The following is a 6,176-nucleotide window of genomic DNA, read 5'->3' on the forward strand; positions in this document are numbered from 1 at the left end:
CACGCCAGTGATTTTTAAGCACTGAGTGGTAAATGCAGGCAAGAAGTCAGGAGCTTCAAGTGGGGAAAAATGTATTTTAAGTCTATTTAATTTTAGTTTCAGAAAATAAAGTACTGAAAGTTTCTTGCTAGGTAAGTTGTTTCACTGTATTAGGCTTGGTAGGAAGAGAGTGTTATGTGAGAGGATGGAAGTGGCGTAGACACCCAGCACTGCATGAGGAGAAACTTACTAGCATTGTAGAAATAGTTGGGTATAACTGAGGAACAGCTTTCTGTGCTGACCTTCAAGCACTTAAATACACGGATTTATTAAATTTTAAAGGCTGATAAGAAACTGTAAACTGTCTTATGAGGAAATGCAACTGTGAAAGGAGAATAACGTCTGTCATATTGTCTGTAGTGACACTCTCATTCTCTACTCCTTGAAAAAGCATTATGTGTTCCAGGTAATGTCCTGTTTTTTTTCCAGTTGGTGGACCCCCAGTCTACAGAATCATCTTTTGATATTTTTCCCTAAATGGCTGACCTCACAGCTGGTATCAGGTAACTTCATCCCAGTTCTAGCATTGGAGTCTCAGGTTCTTAGACTCTTTCCTCCTCTTTCATACTAACTTAACAAACTGATAATTTTTTCCCGTTTTGAGTCATTAAGAAAGTCTTGTATTAACAGACTGATAAAAAGATATTGTGGAATGTCGTTATTCAGTGTCATTGAATGTCATTCAATGTGGAATCTCAGACCTTTAGAAATTTCATTTTCACCTTCTCTTCAAACCAAGATTATCAGTACAACTAAATGGCATCTCCACTTCAGTTGTTTTTTTACGTGCTTTTAAATTTCAGAAACCTGCTGTAGTTTTCAGCTAAGGACTTATTAATGAGATGCTCTCTCACTACCTGGAGGATTGATTAGCTTGCCAAAGGAAGCTCTGCCTGGCACTGCCTCTTTTCATTAGGTCCATGCTGCATTTGACGAAATTTTTCACTTTTTTGTTTTGCATGTATTAATTCCTTGATTATTATTATTATTATTATTTTAAATCTTTCATTCTGTTGAAGCAAAGCTTATGTGTCTATAGGTGTCTCTGGTTTATTTTTTTCTGTTCTTTTTAATGATCGCCACTCCACTAGTTGTTTCCAGGTGTTATTTCACTGCTACTGTGTAGTTTTACTGGCATATTAGATCTAAAACATTTTCAATTTCTCCAGTCTTTGGAGGAGTTGAAGGCAGCAGAGAGCTTAAGAAGTGGCTAAAAGGGAAGGGGATAAGGAAATGCTGTATTGCTTTTCAAACCTGAGAGGAATTATTGATTCAGAGTCTGGGACAAATTTCCTTTGGTAAGATAGAAAGGAAAAAATCAATGATAAACAGACACCAGCAGACTGAAAGCATTTAAGCAATTTTCCCAAAAGATTACCCCATATCTTTATTTTATTTCCGTGTGGTGGTTCTTTGAGACACACAAGATTTGCTGAAGTTGTTTTTCAGCAGAGGATGCATAACATCTCTTTGAACACTGGTGATGCAGGGTAGAATACTTCTTGTTCTGGTATGACATATCCTGAGAGTCCTGCTTTGTATTGTGATACATGTCTTCAGGAAAGGTAACTTGTTTTCTCCTTCTAGATTAGTTTGTGGTATTTTCTTCACGTTAACCCTTTTTACAAAATCATTCACACTCCTGCAATGGGGTGAGTCTCCACTGTTGTAATTCTGTCTTAGAATTAAGTTCTGCAGAGAACTTTATTACTATGACATGGTGAGGTGGGGTAGGAAAGGACCTTTTTCATTTTTCTGCTCTCCCTTTGCTATTAGCAGGTTTGTTGGATCAGTCACCCTCCTTTTCTTGCTCTTGTTCTCTTTCCATACAGCTCACACTTTCCTTCCCACAATCTGTCATCCTACTTTCCTACCAAACAGAAAAGAACCATTTGTTATAACTTTTAAAAAAAAAAAAGTTAAACAACCAGAAGTAAAGAAAGTTAACAGACGGCCAAATAGTTTTCACTGATGATCTTTCCTGATCTTTGTCCCACTGCATAAATAAGGGAATAACTAAACTACCACCACATTCAGAGATGAGCAAAATGCATATGTGAATGTTTATTAGCTTTCCATTTCAGAGATTTATTTCCCTACTTGTTCAAATATTTTGAGAAATGTACAGCAGCATTTAAACATGAAAAGCATACATTTCATATACCTTTCCAGTTCCTGCTCTGCTATGGATGAAATCAAGAGTATTCTGGCCTTGAAGCACCAGCATTTCCAGCCTGACCTCTGGATGCTTGCTGAGCAGCAGTGAAAGAACTTTGAGGAGAAACAAGTGTGTTTCACAGATGCGGTTAATCAAAAGACATTTCTGTCCCCCAGGTTTCTGCATCTCCACAAAACGTAACTGCCAATTTCAAGGCTAAGCTTTAAATATCCCATCAATAGATAGCCTGTGAGTGGGAAGTTATAGGTGATTATGTTAAGCAGGGAGGACATCATGGAAGAGCCGATCATAGAGGATAGCGGGTTTAAGTCATTCCCAGGTGATTCAGTTTGATTTTGGTGTGAAGATTCACTGAAACAGATCAATAATTAAGTAAAAGAAAGACTTTTTGGAGACTATTCAATTGGTTGAAAATTCCAGGGATGTAAAAGCCAATAGCAAGTACTTTGGGGAGGGCATCACTGTTAGATTGATGAATAAACATTTCAATAAAGGTATTAGAAAAAGTAACTAGTGACTCCACAAGAAGTTAACAAAGGGATTAATGAGCATGGAAAATTCAAAACTTTGGTGCTGGGTAGATTTATTAATTGGATGTTATAAAACTACTGCCTACTGCAGTAGGATCTTTCTGAAAATCTCTTACATGATGTGGTTGTGGAAAGGGTAAACAGCATCCTAAGTTATGACATGGTGTTTTCAGTAGAAATATGAAGTAGTTTTAACCTCCCAAGTACGTGAGTCTGACTTGCAACAGTGTGTGCAGTTAGTACAATTCTAGTTACCTTTGTCTGTTAATTAAAGGACATGTGGTCAAGGAGAATTTTAGGGGAAATGGCAAGTCAGTTTTGAATATAGGGCTTGATTCATTTGCCATAACAACCACTGACTGAAAGCAAGTATGACTCCTTGTTATTGAATCTAAAAATATTTTTTTTTCTATAAGACAACCAGTTGTTTTGTCCATGAGTAAATTCAGATTGGGAATTAGAGGATTTTAAATCATTATAGAGAGATTTTTCGGTCAAAACAATTAGTTGTAGTCTAGGCTGCATATGCTTAGTTTGAGTTGTGTGAGATTGCTTAGACTGGACACGATGACCCAAGTCATAGGACAAGGTGAGGTTTTCTGTGGCTAAGGATTTTTGATCTAGCTCCAGAGTGATGTTACTAGCATGTCTACTCTATCTCCTGATTCATTTCAGTATTTTGCTGTGTTTATATTTGTATCTTCAATGACTCATTGGTTTTTGTTTTGTTCTATGAGTTATTTTTCAACAAATTGGATGGAGGAGGTGTAGGGATTACCACATGTGATGCCTGCCGGGGATTACCTCCCAAGACATGAATGGACTGCCAAAAATGTAGGTACTTCAGGAACATAGTCATCATTAGTATGCCTCTTTTCATAAACAAAGGGTTTGGTCTTGACCCTTCAGTGTAAACAACCAGAAGAACTGTAATTTGTTACTATAGAAAAAGCTCTATCCTACAAACATTTACCCTCAATAATAAACTGTCCCAGAGATGAAATAGTAGCATAAACATATAAGGTAAATTGACATCAGGCTTCTGAAATTCCCGTCAGCAAAATATTTTGATATGAGTAAATGCCTGATATTCTGAACTTAATTCTCTTATCCTTAGCACTTGTGACCGAAGAGACTACCAGCATAGCTAGTAACTGAGGTGGGAAGGTTTTTATCCAAACTTAAACTAGAAATCTCAGTGAAGTGGCTTTTTCCTGAAGAGGAGGGTCTTTCACTGTTTATCTATTAAGTTACACTGATGCACATCCAGAATAACTCTGCTGATGTCAGTAGGGTGTTTAACAGAAGAACGATTGCTAATTGGGTGTTTACAGATATGTAAATGTGATACCTGTAAGGCCTGAATATTTCAAACAATGGGTATTGCTTTCCCTGATTCAAAAGCCTGACAACTGCTACAGAGGGACTAGAATAATGCTTTCAGAGAAGGTTTTCTAAGCAGAGAAAATGAAACAAACAAGAACAACCTTTACACAATCTGTCCAAATACATCAGAATCAAAGAGAAGTCTCCTGAGCTCTCTGTTAAACTCCCTGTGCTTCAGCAGTGGGATTAATAGAACTGCAGTAACATGGGGAGAAGAACGTAAGCATGAGCTGCTTTGCCTCAGGCAGACCTACTTAATTCAACCCTGTCTCACACTGTGCCCTGACATTTTGCTTTTCTGGCCCAGGTTATGTGGAGCTGGAGTCTTGAGCTCGCAGTTTATACTGATGCTTAAAAATCTGAAGAAATGTTTGTTTAAACATGAAAAATGTGGGCGGTGGTGTAAAACAGATATTTTGGGGAATGTTATTTCTGATTTTAAAGGAAAGCTGATAGACATTTGCTATGAATAGAGAAACTTACATTTCTGAATTTACTCTGATCTGAATTTACTCTGAATAAGGTCTGAATTTAGAAGGGGCCTGATATTTGAATATGATCTGAGTAGCCTGTAATGGGGGAAAATTGATGTGGCTGGCTATTTACTTGAGGTATTTGACATTTTTTAGCAAACAAAGAACACAGTACCAAAATTTCCTATGGCCTTGATTCAGTTTGGACTCTCATTTAGATCTGGGATCCATTTTCATCTTTGGCTCCATTTTAAGATTTTTGTTCTTAAAAGGGGTGTCTTTACATGTCTTCAGTCTTTGCTGTAAAGTGACCTCATTAGGTCTGGTATTTTATTTAATGCTGGTTGTCTTCTTTTTGGTGTTTCATATTTCTTCCTTTTTTTTTTTTTTTGGAAATGGTAATAGAATTTATGTTGTATTTTCTAAGTCACTTTGCAGAGCAAATCCAGCAACATGTGAATTGGAGAGGCTGTGTATTGAAATGTGAACTTTGTCAATTTATGCTATTTGGCAACTGCATTTTTTTACAACCCCCCCCTCCCTGCCCCTTACTTAGAAACAACTACTGCATTGCAGAAAATTACACTATCTTCATTCCACAAAGTTGTGTGCAGATTTGTTCATGTAACCTTGAGTATTTTGTGCGTGCTTGGCATTAAAAGTGTGGGTCAGCGTTTAAAAATTCAGGGCAAAAATAGCTAAACACAAGACAGGAGGGTTGAAACTCTCAGGTAGGGGGAAAATTAAATTAGTGCTGTGGAATTCAGTGCAAATAAAAGGCTTAAAATTGTTATTCTCAAGTATGTGTGCAACTTGGTGCTCTGAAATAAATGTTTTCAGGTGTTCTGAATTTGCTCAACTAAGCACCCTGAATTTACCTGTTGAGTAAGGAATAATGGGAGGAGGTAAATGCTATGTTAACTCTCAGCACAAGATTTTTTAAATAGTCTCTTGGTATGTTAGAGCTGTTGAAAATGATACACATGGGTTCATTTTAACATACCATTTCAATATATTTTAGCTGAAATGGCTGAGCACAGTGTTTTTTCAAGTGTAGGAAATTCTTGGTTTAGAGACCTCTTTATCACTGCAGTCTCTGAGAAGAAAACACCTCAGTCAAGTGTCAAAATGTGGTTTAATACATATCTTGCTCTGAAAGTCACTGTCTTCTGAGTGAAGGTTATGCATGTTTCATAGAGTTGTATTATTCACCAAGCAATCTGTGAATGAGGCTGTTGCATTAGTATCGCTTGGGGAAACTGGGCTCAAAAACATGGTTTATTTTCTGCTTTTGCTCTGTACGTTGTTTGAATAAATCTATTGAAGTAGCTTCTTCAAAGGAGCAGCAAGTATTGAAATCTTGGGGGATTTTGGCATCGAATTCCTTCTTAAAAATCTTACTCTCTGCACCCTTGCTGCAGTGGTTGTTTCATCCCTAATGGGATATATCACAAGGATGCTTACAGTATAATTGACTACAGTATGAACAAAGCACTGAGGCATTCAAATAGCAGTGGTACTACTTGCCTCTGAAAAATGCTGCCAGAAAACTAGCTTTCAGTAAGATAT

The 6,176-nt window shown here is 37.1% G+C and overlaps 1 long non-coding RNA gene across 1 annotated transcript; it reads right to left on the reverse strand.

Annotated features, from left to right (window-relative positions):
- Positions 1–963: 963 nt before the first annotated feature.
- On the reverse strand, positions 964–5,651 carry LOC308194639. Its single transcript, XR_013950778.1, has 2 exons — positions 2,204–5,651; positions 964–1,909 (listed from the first exon to the last, which is right to left on the reverse strand). It is a non-coding gene; the product is annotated as an uncharacterized lncRNA (long non-coding RNA).
- Positions 5,652–6,176: the final 525 nt, after the last annotated feature.

The sequence above is a fragment of the Anser brachyrhynchus genome (assembly GCF_964034855.1).
Source record: "Anser brachyrhynchus genome assembly, chromosome: 4".
NCBI lineage: Eukaryota > Metazoa > Chordata > Aves > Anseriformes > Anatidae > Anser > Anser brachyrhynchus.